The following is a 10,623-nucleotide window of genomic DNA, read 5'->3' on the forward strand; positions in this document are numbered from 1 at the left end:
CACTCACGCTTTCGGATTCTCACGCTCGTGCAAGAAATCTTACTGCAAATTTATATTATTACATTATAAACCTAAAATTAGCTGCAGCAAAAGCGTTGGGGTAGTTTGCAAACCCTACAGACCATTTACAAGGGAATAAAACTGTCACAAAGGTGTAAATGCGTGTGCGGACTTGTCTGAAATGGAAAATCTCTGGCCAACCGGCTGACCAAAGTTGACAGCCCTGTGAACAGCTGCGTTAATTTTATTCCTTTCAACAGCGTAACTGCATTTCCGCAGCAAATGCCGCGAGGCGGCGAGGGCTCTTGGGATCGGTTCGCAAACCATTCGTTTTAGTCACCGACCGAGTGTCCGAAAACCGTAAGTTCGATTTGTTCATCGAACGGACTCTCGGACACTCCGTCGGCAAGTCAAACGGATGGTTTGCGAACCGATCCCAAGAGCCATTGCGGCGTTCACAACAGTAAATTATTGCATTTCTGCATAATAAAACCATATGTCTTTCATCAAAAGCCAAAGATATTTATTAACTTTGACGTTTACACAACAACGTATGCAAGTTTACTCATGCTCATTGTATGTGTGTGTGATTGTATTGGTAATATTGCAGTTGTTAACTGTGATGTAGTCCTTGATACTCATGCACATGAATTTGGCTAAAGTCAAGAAAATAAGAACTATATATACACGCGTGTTTATTCAGCATCGACACCCTTTCTGCTTTTTATATATTGTTTTTTTTATTGTGAATAGTCAAGCTGAACATTTTTGTTGAACACCAGCCCCATCTTTCAGTCAAATAACGTAACCTTGAGACGTTTGATTTATTATCCGATCCCATGATTCGTTGACTCATACGGTCAGGTGCAAAAAAGACGGAAAAAAAAGTGAATCACAGAATCGATTTTAGAATCGATTCATTACAACGGACAGCTCGAAAGAATCAAATCAGTTAATTCAGTCGAACTTCCCATCACTACTGTGTAGCGACTGTGCCACATGAGCTCACCGCGCCCCCTAGCGTGGTGGAGCACTTCCGGTTTGGGATTGTCTACTTGCTGCGCATTTTCATTTTGTTTCTGCTTTTTCTTTTGCGTGTGTTTTTTTAACTTGCTGCGCATTTTCATTTTGTTTCTGCTTTTTCTTTTGCGTGTGTTTTTTTAACTTGCTGCGCATTTTCATTTTGTTTCTGCTTTTTCTTTTGCGTGTGTTTTTTTAATTTGCTGCGCATTTTCATTTTGTTTCTGCTTTTTTTTTTTTGTGTGTTTTTTCATTTGCAGCGCATTTTCATTTTGTTTCTGCTTTTTCTTTTGCGTGTGTTTTTTTAACTTGCTGCGCATTTTCATTTTGTTTCTGCTTTTTCTTTTGCGTGTGTTTTTTTAACTTGCTGCGCATTTTCATTTTGTTTCTGCTTTTTCTTTTGTGTGTGTTTTTTCATTTGCAGCGCATTTTCATTTTGTTTCTGCTTTTTCTTTTGCGTGTGTTTTTTTAACTTGCTGCGCATTTTCATTTTGTTTCTGCTTTTTCTTTTGCGTGTGTTTTTTTAATTTGCTGCGCATTTTCATTTTGTTTCTGCTTTTTCTTTTGTGTGTTTTTTTAATTTGCTGCGCATTTTCATTTTGTTTCTGCTTTTTCTTTTGTGTGTGTTTTGTCTCTAGGGGCCACCGTACTTTCTGGTGCTACGTAACACTGTCAGAACATTTTCCTTTCTCACAAACCAGTCCTTTCAATGAGTTTATAGCCAACATTGAAGCTCCTGACATAAACGTACCAGGAGTATACAGAATCACATTCCTGTTAATAGATGTGCCTATTCAAGGAAACATTAAATTATCACAAAGACGGGATTTATTTTAAGTAAGCCAGTCCTTCAGAAACACAGGAGGCTGTCATGGCTAATGTCCTCTGTCGAGAGATTCGCCATCACGAAAGTGGGGCTATGATCAAATACCCTTACTGCCGTCGATTTCCACAGCAGTGTTTTAACAAAGTTACTCTCTCCGAATTGTGATCCTACCTCAACATCTTGACACCAGGAGCTGCCGTCCGTCTGTCTGTCAGCCAGCTTAAGGCCTCATTTCTCTGAGTGTACATTACTCGTATATAAATGGAAAGTGCTTGACCCCCTGAGTCATAATTTACTGTGCAGCCTTAGTCTCTCTCTAATGGTTGCTTTCCCCTAAAAGTGCAAGCCTGAAGAAACACCAATATTTTATGTCAAACGGACTCTGGCTTGTACGTTGTGGCAGGCCAATGGATGAGTGGTCGTGAGGGGGGGGGGGGGGGGGGGGGGGGTGCAGGATTTAAGTAGTGCAGCGGTATTACCGAAATAAAAGCGCGTTGTGTTTCTATAGAAAAACCGTTGCAGTGTTATTCTCGCTGCCCCACTGCTTTGCAGTGTTTCTGTCTATGACTCTTTGATTACCATCAGCTTGTAACAAAGTATCGGCACAATGCCTCTATCATGCCTGGAGTGAAATGCTGTGAAAACTAAAAAACCATTACTTTAAACACTGTAAAAAAAAGTCTACGATTTCATTATTAATATATTAAATACTGTCATCTGGTTACAGGGAAGTGTTTATCAAGCCTTCATCCGAGTCTCCTGCAGTAACACACACATTTTTATCGTTCTGTTTTTTTTTTCTTTGTATGGTGTCACTATTGTTTCTTAAATAGCTTTAACTACTTTTTATTAGCGTTTACTATTATAATACGGTTACTGGAGGCGATTATATTTGTGTTCTCATTCATAATTCACTTTCACGTCAATTAAACAGGTTCATTAAGCAGCTGTAATTTAACAATGTAACACAAGTAGTCAAGACTTCACTTTTTGGTTAATGTCCTGAACACAGCGCCTTGTACTAGCCTTTGGGTATTGAAAAGGACCCGTATGGGATAATCCGGCAAATATTTCAGACAGAAATATGTCTGGACTTGCCGCATAACATCATCTCAATCTATCAGGTGCACATCTCCTCTCTGTTTGATTTTGAAGTTGCATGAAGATACACTTGGGAGGATTCGGGAAGTCGGCGTGACGGGCCGCCATCTATGATTTGATATTTTTTATAAGAGTGATAGTGGCCTTTGGGATAAATGCAGTGTACAAAAGGGGGGAGGGGCTTTTTCGCCACCATGTTGACTGTAACTGACCCGCTCTGCACTGTGCCAACACAAACTGACTCACTTCTTGGAATCTTTCAATTTGCCGTAATAAATCACGGTAGGAAGTGGCGGGAGCCCTTTCTGCTGAGGGACTGAAATTGAAGCTGTTGCCGTGCTGGGTCGCCGCTGGGGGGGCACGCTCACAGGGGACCCGCTCCCCAAGGGTTTCTCTGACATGTGATCCCAGCTGAACAAATCGGGTGGATGTTGTTCACAATTGTGAGCCCCTCTGCTCGAGCACACATGAGAGAGGGGGACGGAGACATGGAACCGATGTCACAGATGTCATTAAAGGCGTGACGGACTTACCATCTTCCCCTATCATTCACTGTGTTCACGTTAAACAGAAGCTAAGATATCCCACTGGCAACAGCAGTCAGTATCTATACCAAACAACCAGGCTTTTCTCAAGCACCAGGTGCCGGCCGGAGAGCCGGTCGGCTGTCGTTCGCTAAAACTTAACCCGGGCCTAACGTATTTTTCCTAAAACGTAACACGATAAAAGTTATTTGAGACTTCACGGTCCATACCGCAACTGGAAACACAGACGAAATCGAGTGTGTCACCCCGCTGTAATGCAGACAGAATGAAAACAACCAGCCCGGAAATTTGTCTCACAGGTGTTGGGGCATCTCGCAGGTGTTGCCGTTTGTTCATAGACCGTCAACATTCTTAAAAATGTTATGGATTAAATGGAAGCATTACTGGATACCTTTATGTGAAGTTAAATGCAGCTGAAAATTAATTATACAGGTGTCTGCTTTCAATTTGCTGAAATGTTTTATGTGTACGTTGCCAGGAATATAAAAAGTAATGTCAGTCTGTATCATATTGTCAGTTTTGGGTAAATCAGATGATCCTTTAGAATGTCAGCAACAGCATACAACTGAGCCATACTGTATATAAATAAAAACGTGACAAGCAGTCTGGAGAGGGAACAAACGTTGTGACTGGTTCCACCTGCATGAAAGTTGTGTCTGCCACACATATCTAAGGATCAGTGATTATCCTGATGGCGTGAATGTGTTTTAAAAACACGTTGTTTTTTTATTTTTTGACCTTGATGTGTTTTTTTCTTTTGACAGCCAGGTTACATCGACATCTGGAACGGCGGTAGCGGCAGGGGCGGATTAATGCACAGGCTAGATATGGCTTAAGCCTAGGGGCCCCACGTGTGCCTGCCTGCAAGGGGGCCCCCATTGGCGCGGAGGGGGGCGGGGTTGGGGGGCCCACAGACTACTGTAGCCTAGGGGCCTCTGTGCACCTAAATCCGCCCCTGGGTAGCGGATATGCCATCGATCCGACTGCATGCCGGTTTACACCCACCGAAGTGCCCTAAAGTAGCACCGAGTTCAGGAATAATCATTACCGATTAGCTTTTGACCACAAAACAACGGCGCAAGAAAAAGGAGGTCCTGACACAGTATTCCCTTTTTAAACTATTGGTCATTTGATCCTGTTGCGTTGAGGGTGATTTTTTTTTAGCAAAATCCCATTCGGCAGACGGAGAAGGGTACCGCCCAGTTAGCGCCCCCTCATCTCCCACCTTGGGACAGCAGTACTCACTAGCGCCCCCCCCATCTCCCACCCTCGGACAGCAGTACTCACTAGCGCTCCCCCCCCCCCCCCATCTCCTACCCTGGGACAGCAGTACTCACTAGCGCCCCCACATCTCCCACCCTGGGACAGCATTACTCACTAGCGCCCCCCCATCTCCCACCCTGGGACAGCAGTACTCACTAGCGCCCCCACATCTCCCACCCTGGGACAGCAGTACTCACTAGCGCCCCCACATCTCCCACCCTGGGACAGCAGTACTCACTAGCGCCCCCACATCTCCCACCCTGGGACAGCAGTACTCACTAGCGCCCCCACATCTCCCACCCTGGGACAGCAGTACTGTGGCACCCTCACCACATCTCCCACCAGGCTGTCGGCAGCACCGAACCGCCTCATGCCCGAGATGTGAGGTCAGGAGCTCTGCTTGCCCAACGGCTCAGTTACGGGCAGCTAATCCACTGAGCGTGGTGTCGTAATTCGACCCTACACCCTACTCTCCCCATTAAAAGCCAGTAGTGGTGGGTGCGCTGTAGCAGACAAGCAGTGGTGAGCAGGCAGGCGTAAGATCCACAAACAGCACTTTATGTTTTAACGACACGATAACGTGACCGGCTATGGCTGCACTGCTACGAGGAGAGGAAGTCGGCAGCATGCAACATTTGCATTCACTCTATGTGCCGAGCGGGACGTGCGAGCGACGGGATAGCTCGCGGTCAGTCGCGGCCCTGGTGAACGAGCGAAAGCCTTCGGCCCGGGAATGCGATTCAAGTTAAATTAGACGACTGGGACCCAAACAGAAAGCAGAGACGGAACACTAAGTCGCCCCTTTTGCCAGGCCAGAATTCTGCTCCAGGGTTTCCTGACTGCACTATTAAAGAGCACAAAACAAATAACAACTGCCGGCCAGACCTTACACAGGCCCATAAAATCTCAATCAAAATTAATTCAGTCACATATTCCCTGACTTTGGAATTATTTTCCTGCCAAGAAGAAAACAAAACTCGACACATTCATTAATAGCGGCAAACGCTGGAACGCTTTTTGAACGCCTACCCTTGGCTAATGGAAAACACCAGGTTTCTATAACGATAAGCATGACTCGGCCCGTGATTCTTTATGAAGCGGCTTCGTGAAAATTTGCGTATTCTGCTTGCTGACGCAGCAACAAATGAATATAGATCAAATGAACAAACGAACAAAAGTGAACTTAGAAAATAAAATATTGGCTCTGAATCTAGTTACTGATGCTGAAGCAGTGTTAATATACAGTACTACATTTGTAACATATCAAATTCAGGAAATAAACTGCCTAAAAGTACAGCATAATTTAAACCGGTTTGTCATAAACTGTACATATATAAATATCTATATATTTAATGTTATGACTTATCATAAAGTATGTGATTGGCATGGTTTTGGACCTTGTTTACTATATGGCAAAATGTAACCCCTGCCCGTATATAAAATGACTGAAATGTCCAGTCCATGTTTATATTTGACTATAAATTAAGTGTTTTAGGAATCTTGGAATATGAAATAATTTAATGATTTAAATAATTTAATAATTTAAAATGTTTCTGCGAAACCCAGGCCAGATTGTGATGAAATACCAAACACACTCTCATTCGGCCCGAACTGGCAGTTCATTTAGTCACAATGTGTTCTTCCTACATATTTCATAGACACCTTCAGGCCAAAGTCCTACTTTAGATAACTTCTAATTCACTGAAGTATCTCAGTTCTGGGGAAAGACAGAGAGTAAAGTTTGAGACACCATGTGATTTTTAAACCGTTCCAGTAGCTTCAGTACAAAATGAAGGCTAAGCAAGCATCTGTTTGTACAACACAACCGCTGTATTGGTATAACAGATTGAGAAATGGGCATCTTCCTCAGGGAAAGGTTTCAGCACAAGATAAAAGGTACACTTAGATACAGCCAAGTTATATGATGAGGCATTGTGAGTTTCTGCTTTTAGGTAGTTTGTTTAAAGTAAAATTATTTTATTTTTATTTTGACGACTGTATGCGAATTTCCCTTTTTAATTATAGGATGATTACGGGATTACAGACAAATTACACTGTTATACTTCAACAGTATTGATTTCATGAACAGAATAAAAAACTTTGGGCTAGGCTTCCCTCCGTGAGTTAGTAAAACCGAATCGCAATAAGTTCTGCAAAGAGCTCCAAATGTGCACATTTTATAGGCTATGTTAAGTTTCGGTTACACCTTCTTTTGTCTACAGTGCTGTAGTCACTCCAGCATTTTTCAGGTACTAAAATTAGTGCCAGTTGCCTATAGAGATAATGTGGTTAATCAGATAAAACCGGGAAACTCCATAAATTCTCCGTGTAACAAACGCCAATGTTGGATCAGTACTTGGCTGTCACTCTGTTTCACCTCCCGTGGTGAATTATTTCTAAATTTTTAGAGGCAAGATGAATGAGAATCAAATCTTTCCATTTGCCCCTAATGTTTTCTACAGCTTAGAGATGTCCTGCACACTGCCTTTCCCATCCCATAGATTTATTTTAGCGCTGGATGGTCTCAGACTCGTAGCGGCCACTTATCACGTTTATTTCACTCAATAAAACGGGCCTGTACTTATTATTGTTACAGTTAGATCAATTTAACTGACTTCGGGATTTACTGCTGGGTACACAAAGCACAACTCCGGTAGGGTTTTAAGTGCGTGTGCAAATAAAATAAAAATGAACGGTGTATCACCATCAATGTGCCAGGAAAACAAGACACCATCTCAATAATTCACAAAAGCAAATCCTATTATTTTACCGTATCAATTAAACCTTAAAAAGTACCTCTAAAAGTTTAAGCTTTAGTTACTTCTCAGCAAACATGATCAACTTCAGACCGCCAGCCGACTGTGTCGAGTTTGATTTTGCAGCGACTTGTTTAATTATCATTACACTGATTATATTTGCTTATTCCGATTGTCATTATAGTTCCTGTTTAAATAAGCCGAAACAATTAAACGGGCGCTTAAATCCGCAGCGGCGGACCAGCCCGATCGTATCCAGGCTCGGTTACTGGGTCTCTTAGGTACCTGGCGAAGCGGCGCTTACCTTAAACGGGCTGATCGCAGCAAAGCGCCTCCGGTGCGGTTTAGTCCTTGGGTGCGATGGACCCGACGCGCTTCTCCGCTCAGGAGCGCAATTTGACAACTTAGATGCAGCTTGGGAGAGGATCAGCGGCACGGAGAAACTGCGGACTGCGCTCGGAGACAGAGACGCCCACTTCTCCGCTTCCTCTCCCCTGGAGAGCCTTAACCCTTCGCCAGCCGGTTAAGGATGTGCCGGTACAAGTACAACCCGCTTCAAAACATTTCTTATTTTTTCCTTTTCTTTTCCGCTCTCGCTATCTGTAAAGCCCACAGACGCGGCCAGCTCACTGAGTGAAAAGCCTTCAGGAATTCGTGAGCATGAGTCAGAGATGCAAAGGGGGACAGCAGCAGGACTGGCGAGGTGAAGGAGACTTCAATGTTGTAGGGACTGTGATCTCCTACTCGGATGGGATTTTCCTCCTGGGAGTATTTAGGCTAGTTTAACTATTGAGTAAAAAGCAAGTAAGTAAACAAACAAAATAATAATAATAATAATAATAATAATAAGAAGAAGAAGAAGAAGAAGAATACATTATTATTGCATGCATTGAAGTGTGCGTGAAGAGCTCTATTAAACAGGATAAGAAACAAAGACCTTCTCTCTGAGTGACAGCATACAAAATGACCCAAATTCTCATTAATTATTGAAAATGTGTTAGTTTATTCAAGTTCAGCTACAGACTGTGCCTTCTATAACTTTAATGAACTTGCATGTGTTATAATCCATTGAGAAACTTTAAAAGACAAAAAAATCAGGCAGGGAAATGTATTTAATACATAATAACAACAACAATAATAATAATAATAATTATTATTATTATTATATTTACACTAGATTTAATCTTTCACTATACTTTTTCTTCTGAAACATGCAAACTAGTGAATATTTTAAATATAAAAGAATTGACAAAATTAGCTGTCTGCTGCTCTGCAGACTCTCGCCTCGGGCGCCAGAACACCCAGGGGGGGCCGGATGTATGATACGCTGCTCACAAATGTACACCACAAGTCATCACACAATGATAATGATGTTTCTAAGCTTTGAACAGGTCCCCTTATTTAGGATAATCAGGGCCTTGAGAGACAACACAATAGCAGTCCTTCCCATGACACTCTTCAAGCAGAACTGGTAGACTAGTAATACAGAGGTTACTACGGCAACTTTGGAAGTTTGGTGCTGTGTTTGCACATTTGTAACAGAGTAATGCATCTCGTATCCATATATAGTAACCAGACAGAATTAATTTGCATATGGTACAAGGTATGAGATAAATGGGTATGAGATGAGCATTGAGATAAGCGTTACACTTTCTGTATGCAGATTCCTGGTTCAGTATGTGACAGGGTAATGTCAATAGTGTTATTTTTATTGCCTGCCGGGACGGAAGGCCAGGGTATGCGCTCCGGTGACACCGACTAGCGAGGGAGTGGATCTATGGAGCCGCCGGTGTTTTATAGCTGACATCCACAGGAGGCTGTGCTGGGCCTTGGGGGAATGTGTCTCATAGCCAGATGTGCTCTGCTTCCCCGGCGCCCAGCGCTCAATTTATCTGGAGTCACACCGCGGTGGAGTTCTGTCACCTGGCCGGCCGATAGCAAGCCACAGCTCAGCAACCATTCAGCATCTTCCGTGTTTTTAGAAAAAATATAAATGTTTTTATGGTGCCATGCTGTCTTTGCAGGGGTCTTAATGAAAAGCATCTATAGCTGTTTATATCTATAAAATGTTGAAGAACCAAAAATAAAAAACAGCTTTTGAAGCTGCTCTTTTCCTGCTGTTTAGTCATGCGGCTTTCGTTTGTGCATCTTGAGCTCAGCTGTGTGCCCCCCACCACTACCCCCCCCCCCCCCCCCCCCTTGGGTGGGCAGAGGGAGGGGGCACTTCAGGAAGCCCCCTTGCCCACCCTCCCTCCATGATCTCCGGCTCTGTATGCTTCATTAAGCACACACCTTACAGCACACACCTTACAGCACACACCTTACAGCACACACCTTGCTGAGTAGCCTTTCACCGATGGGATTAGCCATGGATTTCCATGGGGGCCCAGAACGCCACACCACATCTGCTCCGAGTGTTTTTACAGATGAGTTTCTCGGGGGACACGCCCTCAGGCGCCTTTTGTGGTTGTTAGTAAGACGCCTGGTATTTTTTATCTGTTTTTTTAATGTTTTTTTTTGCTACTGGGGATTATGTTTGTCCCTAAATGGTCGTTACACCGAAAGGGCTCCGAATGGAATATCCTGTGCTCCCTCAAACGAGCCTGTTCATTTGTTAATTTTCACATCCATAAAGTTTTTTTTCCCTCCAATAACTTTTATGTGCAGATTAATTAAAATACCAGCCAGCAAATTAATTCAGAGTAAGAATGACTTATTTAAAAAAATCACTATTATATAACTCATGGGAAATTAACAGAAAATCTGTGAAATTTAGAATGTGAATGTTAGAATAAAAATGTCTTTGATGCGTTCTAAATTACATGTGTAATTTACACATAAGCATCACCCATCAAAAGTTAATTTTAGCTATTGTACAGTAGAGTTTAAAAGGAGAGGAAAAATATATTACAACCTGTAGAAATTTAAAAATAGCTCTGTACATGTTGTTGCTCCCAGTGAGGGGCGAAAGACCATTTTTGGACATAAAAAAGTAAATATATGGAAGTAAATATAGCTATTCATCTCCGCCAGCAACAAACTCAAGTTCATTAACTGCTAAATCCCACCTTTCCTGTTTCTATATTTTGCATAGAGTTCTAACATTTGTGAT

At 42.7% G+C, this 10,623-nt stretch overlaps 1 protein-coding gene across 1 annotated transcript in view; it reads right to left on the minus strand.

The window, feature by feature from the left end:
* The window catches only part of flrt2 (fibronectin leucine rich transmembrane protein 2), a 32,073-nt gene extending 23,880 nt beyond the window's left edge, over positions 1-8,193 (minus strand). Inside the window, exon 1 of the mRNA XM_023807757.2 lies at positions 7,816-8,193. The gene's annotated coding sequence lies outside the window, so the exon portion shown is untranslated. The remainder of the gene's footprint in view (positions 1-7,815) is intronic.
* Between the last annotated feature and the right edge of the window lie 2,430 nt (positions 8,194-10,623).

Source organism: Paramormyrops kingsleyae, chromosome 19, assembly GCF_048594095.1.
Source record: "Paramormyrops kingsleyae isolate MSU_618 chromosome 19, PKINGS_0.4, whole genome shotgun sequence".
NCBI lineage: Eukaryota > Metazoa > Chordata > Actinopteri > Osteoglossiformes > Mormyridae > Paramormyrops > Paramormyrops kingsleyae.